Source organism: Arachis ipaensis, chromosome B10, assembly GCF_059453495.1.
Source record: "Arachis ipaensis isolate K30076 ecotype BB chromosome B10, ASM5945349v1, whole genome shotgun sequence".
NCBI lineage: Eukaryota > Viridiplantae > Streptophyta > Magnoliopsida > Fabales > Fabaceae > Arachis > Arachis ipaensis.
In genome coordinates, this window is record NC_142435.1 from 87,320,919 (window position 1) to 87,343,064 (window position 22,146).

The following is a 22,146-nucleotide window of genomic DNA, read 5'->3' on the forward strand; positions in this document are numbered from 1 at the left end:
AAAATCCTCATGAAATAATGTAAAATGTACAATGTATGCTTGAATCAAGGTGTAAGTGAATATCTACCCAAAACTAGCTTATTTCCTAAGGGAATGCATGAAACTATCCTAAAAACAGTAAAGAAAAGGTCAGTGAAACTGGCCAAGATGCCCTGGCATCACAACACCAAACTTAAAGCTTGCTTGTCCTTAAGCAAGTACTGGAACAAGAGAATGATGAATGGAATGCCAAGAGTAATGAGTCATTCTTGTGGAAGTCATATCACTGATTTTATGGTGGTTTCATGCATAGCAACTTAGGTTCATTCCTTTACTGGCTTTCAGACCTTTATCATGTCCTAAAACACTCACCTTGCTTACATCCCATGAGACTTTTATTCATTGATCCCTTTATTGTCATTTCAGAGCTTATTGGTGTTTTTAGGCTAAGTGCTCTGTAAGAGAGCAACTTTTTAAGATAAGCTTTCAGCCAACACTACCGAACCAGTTGGTTCAAGGTGCTAGGTGTTGAAGCACCCCTAAGGACTTACTCCGTCAAGTTTCTCCCCCATACATAGACACCACAGGCATATAGTTCATTTATTTTCCTTCTTGAGACCTTGGTGTTCAGCACCTCTTTGGGTTACTAAATGCTCTGTGGTGAGGGTTACTCTTGATAATGGACTTTCAGCTGATAATCCCGGGTTAGTTAACCCAAGTTACCAAGTGATAAAGCACCCCTAAGAGCTTATTCATCCAAGTAGATCCCTCACACAGGAACACCACAGACACATATCTTAAGATCAAAACCATTGGTGCCTAGCCTCATTGCTTGCTCTTTTTCTTTTGTTTTTCCACTTTCATTATTCTTTTCTCTTTCTCTTCTTAGGATCTTGTCATATACTTAGTCTCATGAGTATATTCAAAGCAAAGTATTCAGGCCAGATAGTTGTCATCCCACCTTGTGGTTGAACCAACCTAGCTAACTTATGATCATACCACAAACTCATGAATGTACTCCATAGTATGAACTCTACTCTGGTCTTTTGAAACATAAACATTCTCTCTTCATTTGATTCAAAAGGAACAAGCATACAAGTAAGTAAATTAAGGATGCAGTGACATAAAGACTAGCACACATACACCTATTCAGAAAGGAAACTTAAAAGACAGAATTTACAAAGATTTAAACTAACATGGAAGCATGTTCTATTTCATACAAGATCTTCCTTATTTAAAGCATAGAAAACGATGGACTAAAAAGAACTCCACCACCTGTCATTCATGTGGATGCCCGTGCTCCCATCCTTGCTTGTCCTCATTGTGTCTCTCTTGAGTGCTTGTACTTCCACTTCCCTTGCCTTTTCCAAGCAGTTTCTTCCAGAAGCCAGTATCTTCCATCTTCTTCTTTAGTGCTTCTTTCTGCTGTTTCACCTTCCCTTCTTCTTGCTCTACCAATTCTTTTTGGACCTCATCATATGTGGGAATGGCATAGTGGAGACGATGCAATTGATTAGACATGTAATTTAACTTGGCTTGAGTGTTTACATAGAACTCCTCCCTATGTAGTTGCCTTCCTTTATTGAGTACACTGAACTCATTGAAAGTTTTCATTTGGGCTATTTGCCGCTGGTTGAGTTCTTGCAAGTGCTTCTTTTGAAGCTCTTGCCTCTCATTCACTTGGTTGATGGCTTGAGTGAGCTGGGAGTAGTGTTCCTGCTGTTGCTCCATTTGTTGTTTTTGCCATGCTTCCTGTTGGCTCAGCCAGTTGGATTCAAGGTTCAGTATTTGCTCTTGTCCTTCCATATGTCTCATCCCCAGATCCTCAATGGCTCTTAGAAGGTGACTCATGTTCAAGTTGGCTGGATCATAATACTCTCCTTGTTGATATTCTTCCTGATGAGGTCCCTCTTGGTGAACTCTTTCTTTTGCTTTTGGTTTCCCTATTTGTGGCCTTCTTTGTTACTGAGCAGGTGTAGTATAAACCAATCGCTCGAGTCTAACTGGCCTCCCTGGGTTCACCCAGTCTGGATTGCTGTCCTCAAATACTACCTTGGCCTTGTTGCACAAGCGGAGAATGGTGCTGGGGTACCAAAGCCTGGCACCTAAATCAACCTTCTCAGCCGAATCTTGAATCCCCTCGGCGATGAGCTCATTCACATTGATTTCCCCACCCTGTATTAAGCAATGCACCATAGTAACTCGATTGATGTTTACCTCTGAATTATTTACAGCTGGTAGAATGGACCTCCTTACGAGTTCAAACCACCCCTTGGCTTCAGGGCTCAGGTCTCCCCTCTTGATGAACTTGGGTCTCCCATCTGTGTACCTCTCCCAGTCAACTGCTATAACACAGATGTCTGACACTATCTCTGAGAGCTCATCATTATCAGGGCTTCTACTTATCCTTGCCTGATAACTGTCCTCATCAAAATGAGGTGATTTCAGGTGAAGAGCTCTTGTTATGGCATTTGGGCTGAAGTCCACCTCCTTTTCTCTCACGTAACTTTTGAAGGTTGGGGCCTTGGTTTTATCTTCTCTTACTACATTTGCATAAAATTCTTTGATGAGGTTTCCATTGATCTTCCCCTCTGGACTTGTGAGCAATTGCCACCCCCTCTGTTCGATTTTCTCCAGAATTTGTGGTGACTCATTTGCATTGATTTGGAAGATTAACTCTGGCAATATCTTTCTGGCCCTTATCCGTTCGAATTCTCGTTCATGAAAGGCAGTTTTGAATCTCTTCTCATCGAAAGGAGCACTCTCCATGGGTTCCTTCCTCTTTTGCCTCTTTGAGCTTGATGATGCCATGAATTGAGTTGCTGTTTTGAGGGAGGGTTGGAGGATACGGATAGATGAGGAATAGGTTGGCTAGGACAGAGTGTGATGAAGGGGGTTGAGCAAGCCGAAAGTATGAAGTGTGGAGAGTGGGAATTTGAGTGTGAGGAATGAGCATGCACTAAGGTTCACTTATATAGGGAGATCATGAGTGGATGGAAGGTGTGGATTGCAAGGATTGTTGCTTGATGGACGGTTGGGGTTGTGTATGAAGGAAGGACAAGGATCATCACTTAATGAGAGTGATTGGTTCGGTCTTCAAGGGTCTTCCTTCTCCAATGTTGCATGGCAACGTTTCCCCATGCGTTCCCTCTTGAGACATGTGTGTAGTGTTCTTCATTAAGTGGCAGAATCTCCCCCTATTTAATTATCCAATCAATCCCCTTCAATGCTCTTTTCCTTTTTCCTATAAAGATTTAAAATAAGGAAATTAATATCATAAAAAATCAAACTCTACGGCTAGAATAATAAAGAGAAGAAAAAGAGTTTGTATATTTATGAATTTCAACTAGCCAACTACTTGTGTATCCTTATAGGCAGATTGATGGCACCTTGGGGTGACACCAAACTTAGTTTGGAGCACTGTGATGAAAAGTTTTGTTCAAAGCTCCAAGAGTTCTGCTTTGAACACCAAACTTGTTCTTCACTATATACTGCATGATAAAGATTTCACCAAGTGTTTGTCAAGTTTGGGTTGAAATTCGTAAACATTGATTTATTCACTATTTTAAAAACATATAAAATATGGGTTGCCTCCCATGAAGCGCTTCTTTAGCGTCACTAGCTTGACGTTTTTCCCTCATCAGGGTGGTTGGTAGTGCTTAAAGTCCTCCCCTCTTGCTGTGGACTTATATCCATTAGTTGGATCAACGATCTCCACATGTTCTAGGGAAAGAACTCTGTTGATAGTGAAGACCTTAGGTAACTGAGATGGTACAGTGGGGAGATTAGGGGGAATATCTGGGAAGTAAGCTGAGACAACTCTATCCCCTGGAGAGAGGTCTTCCGTAGGGATCTTCTTGTTCCTCCACCTCCTTGGTACCTTCTTCTTTGTTTCTTTTGAGGTTGCCTTCCCCTTGGTGACCTCTTTTTCTAAAGGAGTTGTGATGATGTCTTCACCTGCCTCTAGAGGTTTAGGTTCCTCCAACTTTTCCTTGAGCTGTGGCAATTGTTGTTTTCCTTGTTTATCAATTAAGGGGATCTCAGAATGAACTGGCTGTGCTTCAGTGCTTGTCTCCTCTTTTAGTGTCTCATTATCATTTGTGCTTAATTCCTTGTCCTCTTGATCTGTTTCTTGTGAGAGTTTGAAAACATTGAAGCTGAGTCGTTCATCATGGATTCTCAATATTAGCTCCCCTTTCTCTACATCGATAAGTGCTCTGGCCGTAGCTAGGAATGGTCTTCTTAATATGATTAGGTGAGTGTGACTCTCTTCCATGTCCAGGATGACAAAGTCTGTTGGGAGAAAGTATTTCCCCAACCTTTAGCAACACATTTTCCACCACTCCTATTGCTTGCTTTTGAGTTTTGTCAGCCAGTCTGATGATTACATCTGTGGGCATTATCTCATTTATCTGCAGCCTCTTCACCAGGGATAAGGGCAGTAAGTTGATGCTGGCCCCCAAATCACATAGTGCTCTATCGAACATAGTTTCACCTATGGCACAAGGGATGTGAAAACTCCCTGGGTCTCTTCTTTTTGTAGGCAACTCAGGTTGAATAAGGGCACTACATTCCTTTTTCATCACTATAGTCTGGACTCCTTTGAGTGAGCTTTTCCTGGGAAGAAGTTCCTTCATATACTTGATGAATGCAGGCATTTGTTGAATTGCCTTGATGAATGGTATGTTTACATGCAGAGATGCAAACAAGTCTAGGAACCTTGAGTATATTCTCTTTCCCACAGCACCATTGAGCAGTTGAGGGAAGGGTGCATAGAGCTTCAGCAGCTCTTGTTGTGAGATTTCTGGTTCTTGATGATCTCTATCCTCCTCCTTTGTTGAGTTGTCATCAGGTTGTTCGAAAGGTTTGCCATGCTTGTCTTCAGTCTCTTGATCACTTGTAGTGACCATTTTGCAATCTTCCCATCTTACTTTCTTTGCTTCTCCTTTGGGGTTTTTCTCCGTGTCACTTGGGAAGCTATCAGTAGGTTTGGGAATCTTCTCAGCTAAACATCCCACATGGAATTCCAGCTTCCTAATGGTCTCTCCCTGGTTCTTAATATTGGCTCGCACATCCTCTTTGAACACCTTATTTTCTTGAATCTCTTGGCATATTCCTTCAAGTAAGGTTTCAATCTTAGAGAGCTTGTCATCAATTGATGGGTGATTCGGAGCAGATGTGCTGTTTTGGTTTTGATAGGCGTGTGGAGAAGTGTTGTTGTGGGGGTGTTGAGATGTCCTCTGTGTGAATTGTTGGTGAGCTGCATTGTTGTTGGAGTTATAACGTCTCTGGTCTTGGTTTTGATCTTGCTGACTTCCCCACCCAATGTTTGGGTGGTTTCTCCATCCAGGGTTGTAGGTCTTGGAGTATGGATCATAGTTTTGCCTTGGTGAATTCCCAATGTAGTTGGCTTGCTCTTGACTACCCTCTGCTTTTTCATTCACTCCTTCTTGGGTTGTTGATGAAGTGGAGATTGCTGCTACTTGGTTCCTCTCCATCTTCTTGGTGAGGTCAGCCAGCTGCTGGGTAATGAGCTTGTTTTGGGCCAACAGAGCATCTACAATGTTTAGCTGCATTACTCCTCTTGTGTTCCCTCTTTCGGAAGCATAGAAGTAGTCGTTTTCTGCTACTGTTTCAATGACATCTATATCCTCCTCAATGGTTTTCTTCTTGTTCAAGGATCCTCCGGATGAATGGTCTATGTCCTTCTTTGACTCATAAGAGAGCCCTTCATATAAAATGTGCAGCTGCACCCATTCGTTGAACATGTTAGGTGGACACCTCCTTGTGAGGTCCTTAAATCTCTCCCATGCTTCATACAAAGTTTTACCATCTTGTTGCCTGAAAGTTTGGACCTCAGCTCTCAGCCTATTGATTCTTTGAGGAGGGTAAAATCTTGCTAAGAATTTGTTCACCACATCTTCCCAAGTTGTCAAGCTTTCCCTTGGGAAAGATTCCAGCCACTTGGCTGCCTTGTCCTTAAGTGAGAATGGAAACAAGAGCAGTCTATAGGTGTCAAGATGAACACCATTAGACTTCACTGTGTCACATATCCTCAGGAAGGTGGTTAGATGTTTATTGGGGTCTTCTTGGACACCTCCTCCAAACGAACAGTTGTTCTGAACAAGGGTGATGAGCTGTGGTTTAAGTTCAAAGTTGTTGGCATGGATTGTTGGCTTTTGGATGCTACTTCCACAATTGCCTGGGTTTGGATTGATGTAAGAGCCCAAAACTCTTCTATCCTCCCCAGCATGATTTGCTCTACCTCCTCCCCCATGGTTGTGATCCTTTTCTTCATGATGGTTTTCCATGTTGTCTTCCATGTTTGGTTCAAAGAATTCCTCCTCTTCCTCAGCACCAACCACTTTCTTTCCTCTTGCCTCCCTTCTTAATCTAAGGAAGGTCCTCTCAGGTTCAGAATCGAAGGAAGTTGAAGCTCCGCTTCTTCTCTCTGTCATACAACCATAAAGTGCAAGCAAGAAAAGATATGTGCAGAAAGTATTTTTGTCAGAATTACTGTTAGTTGTGGGTGATGCAATATATCAAACAGTTTGTGGGTTAGCAAACAGAATTGAAAATAACAAAGAAAAACAAAAGAGTAGAGGGGGAAGGGAAGAAGTTTAACTAAAACAAAAAGTAAATCACTCAAACAGAAAATAAAATTCACAAAAGAAAAATGCTCAATCTAGTGATCTTCCAATTTAATCATTGTTGATGCACAATCAATCCCCGGCAACGGCGCCATAAACTTGATGCGGGTGGAAACTGTCTCTCAACAAATTTCCTTCGGCAAGTGTACCGAATTTGTCGTCAAGTAAAAACTCACAATAGCGTGAGGTCGAATCCCACAGGGATTGATTGATCAAGCAACTTTATTTAGAAGAATGTTCTAGTTGAGCGAATCTTGAATTTGGGTTGAGAGTTGCAGAAAATAAAATGGCGGGAATGTAAATAACAGAAAATTAAATGCTAGAATTAAAGGACTGGAAGTAAATGACTGAAAGTAAATTGCAGAATTGTAAATGGGAATGGGGGATTTGCTCATAAAAGTAAATGGCAGAAATTAAAGAGAATGGGTAAGATCAGAGATGGGGAGTTCATTGGGCTTAGGAGATGTTGCAATTCTCCAGATCAAGTTCATTTTCATCTCTTCCTCAATCAATGCACTCATTGATCTCCTTGGCAATCTTAATTGATTGAATTACAAATCCAATCTCTCAAATCTTGATCAATAGCCAATTCCTTGGTCAATTGCACATGAGAAGAGATGAAGTATGGTCACTGATTATACCACATGCATTTCCCAAATCAAGTATTGAGAGGGTTATAGTCACATACCCATCCAAAACCAATTTGGTCCAGCATGAGAAAGCATTTCTAGCTTGATCTCTTCATTCCTCTTTCAAGGTTCAGAAGTGATCCAAGTTTGAATAGCTTTTTTTCCAAGATAACTACCCAATTGGATGAAGATCAAAAGCTTTCAAGTAAAATCAAGAGAAAAGATAGAAGAAGAATAATGAAAATTAGTATTGATCCATTAAACTACAACCGAGCTCCCTAACCCAATGAAAGGGGTTTAGTTGTTCATAGCTCTAGAAAATGAAAACAAAGATGGAGAATACATCATAAAACTAGAAAATGCAGAGAAGGTAAAATACAGAGAGTAGTTCTCTTTTCCCCCCAACTTCCAGAACTCCTAAACAATTCAAAGCTACTCCTATATATACTACTTTTCTCATCTTCTAGTTGGCTCTTCAAGTCTTGGGCCTTTGGATCTTGAGTTTGAAGCAGTTCTCTTCTTCATTTGGGCTTGGCTTTACTTGCAGAGAGAAAATGTGAAGTGGGTAGAGACTTTAGCTCAGGACGTTAGGGGTGTTAACGTTTAGTGAAAATATGAGCTCGAGAACGTTAGTGACAATCAACTTTCTCACTAACGTTCCTAAGTAAAAGCCACGTTAACTTCAACGTTAGTGGCACAAACGTTGCCACTAACGTTGCCTCTAAGTCCTTCGCACACGTTATTGAGACTTAACATTCCCAATAACTTTGAAAAGCCCCCTTTGTTCCCACGTTAGAGCCCACGTTAACTTAGTTAACGTGGCTCTTTAACGTGGGCTTGCCATCCTTCGAGAACGTTAGTGACACTCAACATTGTCACTAACAATCCAAGGTGCCCCTATGTCTCACGTTAGAGTCCACGTTAACTAGATTAACGTGGCTTCTAACGTGGCCATGCTTAGCCATCCCCAACGTTAGTGACAATGTTGAGTGTCACTAACGTTGGCCATTCTTTCACTCATCAACCTTAGCTTCCACGTTAACTAAGTTAACGTGGAGGTTAACGTGGCTCCTTGGGGGGTTGTGTGGTTGCTTCCAACGTTAGTGACAATGTTGGGTGTCACTAACGTTGTCGACCACTCTTGCTTCTTACGTTAGCTCCCACGTTAACCAAGTTAACGTGGGAGTTAACGTGGTATATTTCTCCTTAGGCCAACGTTAGTGACAATGTTGAATGTCACTAACGTTGGCGTTTCTCCCCCCTTCTAACGTTAGAGGCCACGTTAACTAAGTTAACGTGGACTCTAACATGGCCATTTTTGACCATTTGCCAACGTTAGTGACAATGTTAAGTGTCACTAACGTTGGCTCAACTTTCCCTCTCCACGTTAGAGTTCTCGTTAACTTAGTTAACGTGACTCTTAACATGGTCAATGATGGCTTCGAGAGCGTTATTGGCAATCACTTTTCTCATTAACTTTGCAAGTTACCTCCCATTCCTTGCTTCCTTTGGTCCTAAAATCAAGCAATAGAGTGCATCAAAGTTCTAGTCCAAGTCATGGGTAATGCAACATACAATTTGTCACTAAACTCATGCAAAATCCTCATGAAATAATGTAAAATGCACAATGTATGCTTGAATCAAGGTGTAAGTGAATATCTAACCAAAACTAGCTTATTTCCTAAGGGAATGCATGAAACTATCCTAAAAACAGTAATGAAAAGGTCAGTGAAACTGGCCAAGATGCTCTGGCATCAACAGATCATTCAAATTCCCTCATGGAGTGGTGGAAAGCTTGTTGGTGAAAGTGGGAGAGTTCATCTTCCCTGCAGACTTGGTGGTGTTAGATATGGAAGAGGATGTAAATGCCTCAATCATCTTGGAAAGACTATTTAGTATTTTCATGATTATTGATGTTTTCTTGAGTTATTATTATTGTTTTTTTTGCAATTGTTAGTCTTAGATTTTATTAATTCTTGCTATTTAACCATGCTTTTATTTTATGCCTTCTAAGTGTTTGTGAAAATGCCTGTCTTAGCTTTAGAGTAGATTTTGAGCATTCTTGGCTTGATCTTGAGTCATTAATGTCCAATTTGGATTGGTAATCTAGAATTGTTAGCTAATCTTGTTTTCATTAATGTTACTTATGGAATGGGATTAACTATGTCCAATTGACTTTCTCCCGATGTTGGAGATAATGAAGTAGAATTATTCTTGGTAATTATTGTGTTATGATTAATGACTAAGATAGAAAACTTTAATTCTCAATATTTGCTAGGAATGTCTCCTTAGTATTTGTTATCTTTAGTTGTTTGCTTTACTTTCTTGTCATTTAAATTCTTATCTGCTTATCTGCAAATCCCCCTGATTCTCATAACTGATAACACACATAACTCACTGCAATTCCTTTGAGAGATGTTCCGAGATCTAATACTCTTAGTTTTTATTAGTTTGCACTTGTGATAAACAAAATTAAACTTTAACGGAGAGTTCATTGTTGGTCTGGACTATGATTGCAACGAGATTCTATTTTATTAAAAAATTCTAGACTGGTATAAATTCCGCCATCAAATTTTTGGCGCCGTTGCTGGGGAGTTGCAATGTGTGCTTGTTATTGGTTATTGTAAATATGTTCATATTTTGAATAGTTTTCTCTTTGTTTGTTTGTTTGTTTGTTTGTTTATTTGAGTTAGTAGTTAGGATTTTGTTCATATTTTGAATATTTTTCTTTTTTGCAATGAATTCTCACCCATTTGGCTATGAGTTTGACTACAACTATGTTGTAGGAAGTGAGAACTTCAATGATGGGTTACATTATGGATCGTGGAATCAAAGTTGGGAGGAGCCTCAATCATATAGACAAACTTCTTGGCAATAACCTCCTCTGATTTCTTATGGTTACAGTCCACCCCGTAATGTACACCAATATGAACCAACTCCTCAACATTTTTATCAACCTTACTCACAAACTTCATACCACTAAACACCTCCATATGATCCTAACACATACCCACTATACCAACCACCATATTAGCCGTAACCTTCAGGAAGAAGGAGGGTGAAACTCTTTATGAAGCTTGGGAGAGATACAAGCTACTGACCAGGCAATGCCCTCCGGACATGTTCTCCAAATGGACCCAACAAAATATCTTTTATGAAGGCTTTAGTGAGATATCCAAGATGAGCTTAGATACTTCTACAGGCGGTTCATTGCACAAGAAGAAGACACCAGAGGAGACTATTGAGCTTATTGAATTGGTTGCTAGCAACCAATATTTATACTCATCTAACAGGAATCCTGTGAACTCTGAGACCTCTCAGAAGAGAGGTGTGTTGGAAGTGGAAGCTGTTAATACTCTTCTTGCTCAGAACAAGCTTATGTCTCAGCAAATAAATCTACTTACTCAGCAGATGGGTGGCATGCAAGTCTCATCTATCAACACCCAAAATCCACCTCAAGAGGCCTCCTATGACATGGCAAGTAATTTTGTGCAAAATAATAATTATGATTATACTCAATTCCCTTCTGAACAGGTCGATTACATAGGGAGTACTCCTAGAAATCCCAATAATGATCCCTATTCTCAAACCTACAATCAAGGGTGGAGAAATCACCCAAATTTTGGGTGGAGAGACCAACCTCAGAGACCTCAGAACTTGAACAATCATTCTCAAGGCGGCTTCCAACAGAACAATTATAATAACCGCCAATTTCAGTCTCAGTAGGCAAACTCTAAATCCCAAGAGGATGCTAATTGGGAGATGATGAAGAGTTTTGTGTAGGAAACTAGAGCATCAATCACGAATTTGGAGATTCAGATGGGTCAAATAGCCACACGAGTTAATGAAATTGATCAGAGGACCACTAATAGCCTTCCTGGTAACACAATTCCAAATCCAAGAGAGGAATGCGAGGCTATCACCTTGATAGATGGACAAGTGGCAAGTATGGAAGCACAAGTTAGTGAGGAGCCCATTGAAAAAGAAGCTCCAGAGGAGAAGAAGGAAGAAGTAGACCATGTCCATCCAAAGCGTGCAGAGAACCCATTCCCAAACTCTCTTGACACTTATCCTACATTGCCAAAGGCTCCTGAGTACAAGCTTAAAATGCCATATCCTCAGAGACTTCAAAAGGAGACCAAGGACAAGCAGTTTTCAAAGTTCTTGGAAGTATTCAGAAAGTTGCAAATCAATATTTCTTTTGCTGAGGTCTTGGAGCAAATGCCTATTTATGTCAAGTTCATGAAGGAGTTGTTGTCAAAGAAGAAGCTTTTAAAGGGAGATGAGACAGTGGTCTTGACTAAAGAATGCAATGCCATCATTCAGAATCACTTACCAAAGAAGATGCCAGATCCAGGGAGCTTTCAAATTCCATGCACCATTGGGAGCACAACCTTTGAGAAAGTGTTATGTGATTTGGGAGCAAGCATCAATTTAATGTCCCTGTCTGTGATGAAGAAGCTGCAAATTCAAGAGGCACAACCCATGAAGAGAGCATTACAGATGGCAGATAAATCTATGAAGCCTGCATACGGATTAGTGGAGAATATCTTAGTCAAAGTGGGTAAGTTTTTCCTCCTAGCAGATTTTGTGATTCTTGACACAGGGGAGGATGAGAACGCCTCTATAATTTTAGGAAGACCATTCCTAGCCGCTGGAAGATCTTTGATTGATGTAGAAGTGGGTGAATTAGTGCTTAGAGTGCATAATGAGCAACAGATCTTTCATGTCTTCAAAGATATACATTCAACAGGTGCAGAAGAGAGGTGCATGCAAACTGAGCTTATTGATCCAAACCTTCAACAACCCCCTGATGACGGACACCAGAATCTGCAGCTCCAACTTCCTTTGGTGAAAACAATAAAATTCCTCCTGACATCAAATCTAAGTTTGGTGTTGGGAATGAATCATCCACCAAGGAGGAGGTTCCCAAAAAGAAGAAAATACCTAGGGATGGAGAAACAAAAAGATCCCCACTGAAGGTTTCTCCCTAGGAATGAAAGTGGTGTTGACTAGCAATCCAGTATGGATTTATACAGTAAACAGAATCCTCTCTGGAGCATATTGAGCTACTTTATGGAGACACAGGAAAGAAGTTCACAGTGAGGGGTGAAGAGCTGAGCCCCTATGATCCTCCTCGTTAGAGGAGCTGACCGTCAAGCTAGTGACGGTAAAGAAGCGCTTGTCGGGAGGCAACCCGATGATTTTGTATCCTTAGTTATTCTTTCGTTGCATTGATTATAGTACTTGTTTGATTTTTTATTGATTTTCTACTATTTTCCGTTGTTTTACTTGTGTTTTGATCATGCAGATATTTTAAAACAGGAACCAGAAACTTAGAAAAATTTTTGAACATTCTGGAGGAGGTTGATTCTGCCAGTTTCACGCTGAACTTGGGATTTTCCAAGTTCAGCATGGCATGTACGTGTAATTTGGAAGGGAGTCTCTGCCAGTTCCATGCTGAACTTCGGATTTTCCAAGTTCAGCATGATTAGAAGCGTACAAGGAGGGAGTTCTTACTGCCAACTCCACGCTGAACTTGGGCTGCACCAAGTTCAACGTGGAGAGGCGAGCTTATATCTCTTCATTCAATATCCCGCACAGATTCATCCCAAATCACGCCTAATCCCCTCCGATCCCCAAATCATTTCAAACATACCCCTTTCCTTTTGTTTGTCCCAACCCATCAATTCCCCATTTATTCGTATCCCCCTTTCTGATTCCCTTTATCCCATTCCATATCTCAACCATTCAAGCCTTGCACCATTTACCATTCACTTCCCAATATAACCCCAACGCCACATACCCCCCTTCCTATATATGTTTCCCCCCTCCCCTATATATATATATATATATAATCATATTACTATCCCCCTATATTTATATATATACGTTCCCCCCCCCCCTTTTATATATATAAATAAATAATTAAATCAATAAATAAATCATTCTATATATATAAATAAAATAAAATAAAAAATAAACAAACTATATAAAATAAAATAAAATAAAATAAAATAAAAACTATATATATATATATATATATATATATATAACTATATATATTTTAATTATTTTAATCTCTCTTGTCTTTTTATCATTTGATTTTTTACACTAATATTTATTTTTACTCCTCCGTCTGTCTTTTTATGTCCCACTCTGTTTTCAGTTCTTCTTTGCTTGAGGACAAGCAAACTTTTAATTTTGGTGTTGTCGCTTCACTTGTGAATTTTCTGTTTATTTTAATGACACCAAAGGGAGGCAAATCATCTCTACGGAGGAGCACAGCCAGAAGAATGAGATGGCAACTAGGAAAACTGAGGTAGTTAAGTTCCTTTCATTCTATATTTCCTCCCGTTCTTATTATGTTATATTCCGGTTTTTTACTATTTTGTTTTTGTTATTGCATGATCAATTGTTATTTCAATTTCTAAGTTCTAGTTTAATTTACTATTTATTTTGCTATTTGATTTTTATTCTGAAAGGGTATCTCATGTATTACTCACTGAGCTTGAAATCAAGAAGAAAAGAAAAGAAGTGGTGTATTGCATGAGAAATTGAGTTTATATTAAAGAATAGTCTTATTTACTTAAATGTGATGGTATTATTTGTGATTATGAATGAATGACATGAATAGTGCATATTTGAATTTGAATCAAAGGATGTTGATGTATAAGGAACAAGAATTTAGAGAACTATTATGACTTCTCTAAAATTAGTGAAAGCTTAATCCTTGAAGCAAAAGAAATAGCAAAAAAAAATAAAAGCAAGATCCAAGGCTCTGAGCATCAATGACTAAGGAGGTCAGACATGATTAAAAGCTTAAAAGAGTTGTTTCCTTAGTCATATGCTTGTGGTGTTCTTGTGTCAAGTAATCCTTGAGACAGAATATTTAGAGTCGAGACCAAATGCATTTGGCAGAGTATGCCCAAGGCTTTGAGCACCACTGTCTGGGAGTAACTGAAAAAAAAATCAGAACTTAAAGAGAGTTCCCCAGTTAAGTGCTTGTGGTGTTTTTGTGTCAAGTGAAGCTTGAGACAAAAAATTTAAAGTCACGACTAGGCTCAAGGTGCAAAGCACCAAAGAAAAGAGAATTAAAGGAAATTTGCTGTGTTCAAGGATTAAACTGAAGTAGAAAGATCAGAGAATTCGTAATATAACCCGGATTCTAATTCCGAATGACAGTGATAGTCCTCTGATTCAAAGGAGAGTGAGATGCCAGAACTATTCAGAATTGCAGGAGATAAACACCACTTTAAGGAGAGACATGAGTATAATTGAACTCCCACTTCTCATGCAAATACACATATTGATCATGTACTAATTTTGGTTGCTTGAGGACAAGCAACAATTCAAGTTTGGTGTTGTGATGCGTGAGCATCTTATCTATCTTTTCCTTGTGAATTTGCACTTGAATTTCTAAGTTTAATCAAAATTTAAATATCTTTTAGCCACTATGGATGCTACTTTGAGTTGGCACATTTCTATTTATTTCAGGTAGCATTTGGATGGATTTGACGGAGTTTTGTAGTAGAAAAGGGAGAAAGCGAATGATGTTGTCAATCCTGACCTCCTTGCACTCAAATAGGAATAACTTGAGCTACAGAGGTCCAATTGACGTGATTTTAGTGGCATTGGAAAGCCAACATCCAGGGCTTTCCAACAATATATAATAGTGCATACTTCTTCTCAAGCAACCTCTGCCTCCTCCACGTTGAACTTGGTCCCTATCAAGTTTAGCGTGGAACTTGAAAGCTCCCACGAACGCGTACTAACCATTCCACACTGAACTTGAGAATTTCCAAGTTTAGCAAGGATCCAAAGCTCTAAAGGAAGAACTACACCTCATCCACGCTGAACTTGATGATTTCCATGTTCATTGTGGACCTGAACGAATCCAATGATCCCTCGTACAAGGCTACGCAGAAAATTTAATGAATTTTGATTTAATTTTATTTTATTTATAATTAGGAAAAGATATTATTTTATTTTTAGAAAATATATTTTATATTAATTAGGATAAGATATAAAGGGAAAAGAATCAGCCCTTCGGGCTTTCTCTTCTCTTCTACCTCATTCTACAATTTACAGTTTACCAGAATCCTTATTTTCTCTCTGAACCGTGAGCAACTAAACCTCCATTGTTAAGGTTAGGAGCTCTATCTATTGTATGGATTGATACTATAATTTTTCTATTTTAATTCATGTATTGATTTCTATTTCAAGAATTGTTTTCGTTCTTTATCTTATGAATTTAGGTGGAACGGAAGTATGACCCTTGTTCTAATTGAGTTCTTGTATAACTTGGAAAAGCTCTTTACTTGAACAACAGCTTGAAAATAATTTCTCCTAAACTTCTAATTATCTGGACTTAACGGGATACATGACATATACTCCTCTTATATTTGGGTGATTAGGATTTTTGTGGCATATAAACTAGAATTGAACTTCATCCTCTAATTGGAATTAAGTGACCAAGGAATTAGCAGTTGATGAAAGTTAGAGTAGACTAAGAAGGTCTAAGGAATTAGGGCTTAGTCATATATAGTTTGCCATGAATTGAATCTTGCATGATTAAAATATTTAGTAAGAAAAGTCAATCCGGAAGATAGATATCTCTAAAACCTTAACTGTTTTCTCCATTTATATTTCACCTCAATTTACTGCTTGCTTTCTGAATTTCTGAATTTACTGTTTATGTTTTTGAACTCTTAAAACATCATTCTCTACTTGTCTAACTAAGTAAATTAATCAACCATTGTTGCTTGGTCCATCAATCCTCGTGGGATCCACCCTCACTCACCTGAGGTATTACTTGGTACGACCCGGTGCACTTGCCGGTTAATTTGTGGGTTATAAATTCCGCACCAAGAACCATTACCATTCCAATACCAATACTCCCAAGAACCACTATATCCATATACACCACCTCAATATTCTCACCAAGACAAACCACCTTCCAATTATGACACCGTTCTTCTATATAATGAACTCTCTTTTTCACCACCCGCTTCGCTGAAAAAAGTTCTCCAACCCTTAATGCAAGAACAAAGAGATCGTTACTCTATTATCCAAAAAAGAGACGAAGATCAAAAGGGGCTAGAAATCATGATGGCTACCATAACTGAAGCTGTTCACTGCTTAATTTCCTTACATTCGTGTGATTAAAGCATCCCCATTGAAGAATGTGGAGGATCAATCGAAGAGCATAGTGAGGAGAAGAACTTGGAGTTTCAAGGAGAAAAAGAGGAGTTAGAGCAAGAATGGCAATGAAGAGAGGAAGTTGAGGCAATTGAACCAGAAGAAGTGGTTGGAGAATTGAGGGAAATTGATCAAGAAGTGGATTCCATTATTAATGATTTTTTGTCCATACTGATTAATCCCGTCAATGATCTTGTTGAGGCTTCCCCCGTTGAATTCGAAATGGTGTTGGTGTAGATTTTGTGCAACCTCAGATATATGGCTTGAGTGATAGAGACGAGCTAAAAGAAGTTGGTGAGGAATAATTTGAATTTGAGGAAGCTTAGCAAGAGGTGGATATTGAAGAATCTTGTCAAGTGGTGGGAGCCCTTCAAAGAGGACGGACGGGAGTGAAAATTGGTTTGTCAAGACCATTGGAAACTGATACAGAATTTACAAATCAATTACCATAGAACTACCGGCAAGTGCACTGGGTCGTATCAAGTAATAAAACTCACAATGAGTAAGGTCGATCCCACGAAGATTAATGGATCAAGCAAACAATAGTTAATTAATTATTATAGTTAGACAGTTCATAATTAGGTGATGAGTAATCAAATGGCAAGTAAATAAAGCAATAAAATGACAAGAAAGTAAATTGACGGAAATGTAAATAACTTGGAATTTAAATTGCAAGAGAAGTAAAGTACGAGAAAGTAAAGTGCAAGAAATTAAAGTGTAAGAAAGTAGACAACCATAAAGTAAATTACAAGAATTAAGAATAAAATGAACATTGGGATCAAGAGATATTGCAATTCTCCAGACCAAATTGCTTTTTTCATCTCATCTTCAATTGTGCAATTCATTAATCTCTTGGAAAATCATAAGTGATTGAAACCCAATTCCTTGGTGAATCAATCTCTCCTAACTTGATCAATTGTCAATTTCTTGATCTAATTGCTCATGAAAAGAGATGAAGATTGGTCCCTGATTTGGAGCCACACAATCACATAAACCCAAATTATGTGTTGATTACATGTCATAATATCAATCCCAAACCCAAATTTACACAATTGTGACAAATAACTTCAAGCATGATTCTATGATTCTTTTCCGAAGGTTCACATAGAATCCATGTGGATTCAACTTCATTCCCAAGATAATTGAATTCTTAAATTGAAGAATGAATATTCTTTCTAGCACTAGAGCTTTCCTTCCCAATGAAGAGAATTAGAAACTCATAACTAAATATTTACAAAAGTGGGTTTGAAAGAAAATGGAAGAGAAGAAGAGTGTGAGGTGTGTGAAGAGAGAGTCCGAAGACTCCCCCTAGGATAGTGTGTGTATATGATGAAACTAAGGCCTATTTATAAGCTATCCTAAATTACAAATTCAAATGAAATTCCAAACAAATAACAATTCAAATGAAAGCCTTGATTGATTTGTAATTATGGACTTGCTTGCTTGAATTTTGAGTGGACATTGAGTAAGAAAAGTAGACCAAATTGAAGTTCCAGGGTGGCTTGGGCGTTATTAGCTCCTAACGCCCCTTTTGTTGGCGTTGCCAACACCCAGAACCTAGTTCCTGGCATTAACTAGATCGAGCACTCCTTATCTTGCGCGTTAACTTCACTAGACACGTGTACGCACATCCCATACATATGCGCAACCCACGTGTACGCGCAATATCACTTGTCACACGTACGCGTGGCCAATGCGTACGCGTGAACACTAAAGCTTGCAATCCCAACTCATCGCAGGTATTATTTGAAGGTAACGTAAATTATGTTGGGCATTGCCAAAGCCCAAAAATTCCTTCCAAGGCTTGTCTTGGCGTTCTTTGAAGGTAACTCCCTTGTATCTTGGCATTGCCAACGCTAGAGCACACTCCCAGGGGCCTCTCATTATGCATGAGTGTTGTTTAAAGACAACTCTAGCTGAAGCTTAAGTTGCCAACGCCTAAGAATTGCACTCCCAGGATTGTGTTCTTGTGCATGGGCATTATTCCAAGGTAACTCCCCTTACATTGGCGTTGCCAATGCCCTCTACTTTGTTGAGTATTTTTTGGGCTTAAAGATGCCTATTGTTTGTATCCCAATTTCATGCCAATTATAGACTATTATATATTGTTAGAAATCTCTAAATGTCAGCTTTCAAACCCCACTGAAAGCACATCATTTGGACCTCTGTAGCTCAAGTTATTCTCCGTTGAAGAGGACAAGGTCAACTTGGCAAGGTCGCAGGCGTTATTGTGGATAACGCCCCTTATAATGGGTGTTGCCAATGCCAGCTTCTGAGGCTCAAAATAAATGTCCACCCTATACTTTTATATATTGTTGGAAATCTCTGGATGTCTACTTTTCAACGCTTTTGAACTTGTGTCATTTGAAGCTCTGTAGCTCATGTTATACTCATTGGATAGTGAAGAGGCTAGCTGGCATTACTACAGGGTGATTCTATGCTCATCTTTGCAATTTTGTGGTGAATTTTTCCATCAGATTTAGTTTTCATCATTTAGTGCCATATATGGTTGGAAACCACTAGATTCTTACTTTGTAGTGCCACTAGAATCACTCATTTGAAGCTTTGTAGCTCAAGTTATCCTTGTTGGAGTATGAAGAGATCAAGGTTCCAAATCCTCTTTGAATTCTCTTTGAGTTGGCGTTACCTTGGATAACGCCCCTTTCGTTGGATTTACCTTGGATAACACTCCTTATCATGCTTAATGGGCCATAGGCCAAGTTTTTAAAAGTGTGGCCTAAGGTTCCACAGCGTATCCAAGCTTCAAAGCGTGTCCAAAATCTCCTCTCTTCTTCCTTTGAGCTTGTTTTGTGCTTTTTGCTTCTTTTTCAACCATTTTCTACAAAATTCATCAAATTAAAGGGATCAAAGCAATATAAGACTTAAGCACCAAAACAATCAACAATTGAGCAATATGAATTAATTTTTTATATGAAAAAGCATAGAAAAATACCCCATATTGTGCATGCATCAGAGACTTCTCCTCCCAAGTCACTATCAACCCTTATGTCATGCAAGTGGGTAAAGTTCATATCCCTTAGCTTTCTTATTCTACTTGAATATGGTTTGCTTGAAACGAATGGTCAACTTAGGGCTCTTTATGGAGTGAAGTGTAAAAGAGAGATGGTTAGTGGTTGGCGTTGTAAACCAAGGCTCATTAAGGTTGAATCTTCGAGGTTCAATTACAAGGGTTGGAGTAGTGCTCGATTGATTAGGTCTAGAAGAGTTTGGTGCCTAAATGAGAATTCTTCTTGATTCTCACCCGAGTAGAATCACAAGAATCAACTAGAAGACGAGTGTGAAAACAAGGTTTAGGACCCTAGATTACAAGATGAGAATCAATTTTGGGAGTTCTTGACTTGTGTGGAACTTCATCAGAGTTTGGTACACATGATTGGAAATTCTGGAAATCAATGGAAGTCCAAGCATTAGTGAAAGTTCAAAGATGAGTTTAAGCACGAGCCTCCTTGATTAGAGCTCTCCAAAATATCCAACTTAAGAACAATAAACAAAAGTGCTAGCTGGGAGAAATTCCACCATGGTAAAACCTTCCAACTTCACTTCTTTTTATCATTCTTGTGAATATTTCTCTTAGATGTTAGCTTGCTTGGGTAGGGTTTGATTTTAAGTTGCATATTTGCGTAGATAACAATCTTAGTAAAATTCTTGTTTTGAATTGCTTGTTTAAAGAGTTGAAATAGTTTTTAGAAGTTAGAAATTTTGTTAAATTTGGAGTTTAAATTCTCTTAGAATGTAAATAGTAAGTTAAGGAGTCTTGGATATGCCTATGTTTGAAAAAATAAAATCATTCATGTGTACGCATGCCTAGTGATGCGTACGCAAAACCCAATTTTTGCCATGTCGCGTACGCAACCCTGTCTCACATACGCGTCATAAGTGGACAGAGGGTTTTGCTCACGTCACGTGTATATGACTCGCATACGGACACCCACAATTTCCGTAGACATGCGTACGCATGGTCTTTCATGTGTATGCAAGAATTCAAAATCCACCCCCTTATACGAAACCCTAATTCACATCAACACACCCCTAACGTGCACTTTCTTTCTTCTTCCTCGTCAACCCTCCATCCCATCACCTAACCTTCTTTATTGGCCTACCATCGCCCACCCCATTACCTTAGTGCCGCCACGGTCAACCCTCTATTCTTCTTCCCCCTTTTCACATTCCCTCTCCCTCTTTCTTCTATTAAGCCTCTCTCTTCCCTCTTCTCGCCGCTGTTACTGCCACGACACCATTACCGCCGACGCCACCGACGACCAAACCAAATAACACCAACTATATCGCCCTCTTCCTTCCATTCCTCTCCTCTCTGGTCACCCCTGCCCGTGGCAATACAGAACTAGACACAACATTTTTTTCTACCATTGGGTTCACTGCCGCCATCTACCACCTTCATTGGGTAGCTGTAACTGCTTGATCACGGAAATTACTGTACCACTACAATAATTCCTTCGGCAAGTATACCGAATTATCGTCAACTAAAAACTCACAAGAGTGAGGTCGAATCCCACAGAGATTGATTAGTTGAGCAACTTTAGTCTTTAGGATATTCCAGTTGAACTAAACATTAATGGGTAATGATTGAAAAGAATTAAGATGACAGAATTATAAATGACTTGGAAATTAAACTGCTGAAGTAAAGCGCAAAAATGTAAAGTGCTAGAAACTTGAATTGCATAAGGTAAATGAAGGTAAAAAGCAAGGAATCTAAATGACTGAAGTAAAGGAGAATGGGTGATGAACAGAATTTAAACAAAGCTATAAAGAATGGGAAGATAAGAATAGCGAAAATTCATTGGAGTTAGGAGATATTGTATTCTTTGGATCAATTTCATATAACCTCTTCTTCAATCATGCAACTCATTGACCTCTTGGCAATCATGAGTGATCAAACCCCAATCCCTTGGTAATTCAATCTCCCAGATCTTGATCAATGGCCTATTCCTTGGTAATTCCCACACATCCTCATAGATCCAAGTAGTGGGTAGATCTAGCGTCACAATATCCAATCCCAAAACCCAAATCTAATCAACGTGAGAAAGGATTTCAAGCATGATTTTATGATTCCTCTTCCAAGGTTCACATAAAACCCAATTACATTCAATCTATTTTCCAAGATAATTGAATGTTAGAATGAAGAACGAAATGCTTTCTAGTAAATCAAAGAGAGATGAGGAGAGGAGGAAGTTCAATTCAATAGTGATCCATCAAGTACAATAGAGCTCCCTCCCCCAATGAGAGGGTGTTTAGCTACTCATAGCTCCAGAAAGTATAAGAGATGGAGCAAAGTATCTAAGAGTGCAAAGTGAAAGTAAAAGTGTCTAAGATGTAAAAGTTTCAGTCTCTCCCCCAAAGTGAAAAGTAAAAGTTTTTACTTAGTACCCTCTTTCAGATATTTATACTACTCCTAATTTTGAAATAAAAATTACAAAAAGGAATGAAAAATACAAAATTTCCTAACTAACTCAGATTGAGTGAAGGCGTGTGGAGTGGCGTGCCACATGAGGTGATCTAGCGTGCCACGCCTCCTTCAATGCTTCCATTCAACAACCTTGGCATGCCACGCCCAGGCATGGCCCTAGATACGCTAATGATGAGGGTTGGGCGTGCCACGCCATCGACCACGCCTTTAATGATGCTTCCCTTTCGCTCTCTGAAGAAAT

The 22,146-nt window shown here is 39.1% G+C and overlaps 1 non-coding gene across 1 annotated transcript; it reads left to right on the forward strand.

The window, feature by feature from the left end:
* Positions 1 to 5,745: 5,745 nt before the first annotated feature.
* Positions 5,746 to 5,849, forward strand: LOC148580755 (small nucleolar RNA R71). The gene has a single exon (XR_015899560.1). It is a non-coding gene; the product is annotated as a small nucleolar RNA R71 (small nucleolar RNA).
* Positions 5,850 to 22,146: the final 16,297 nt, after the last annotated feature.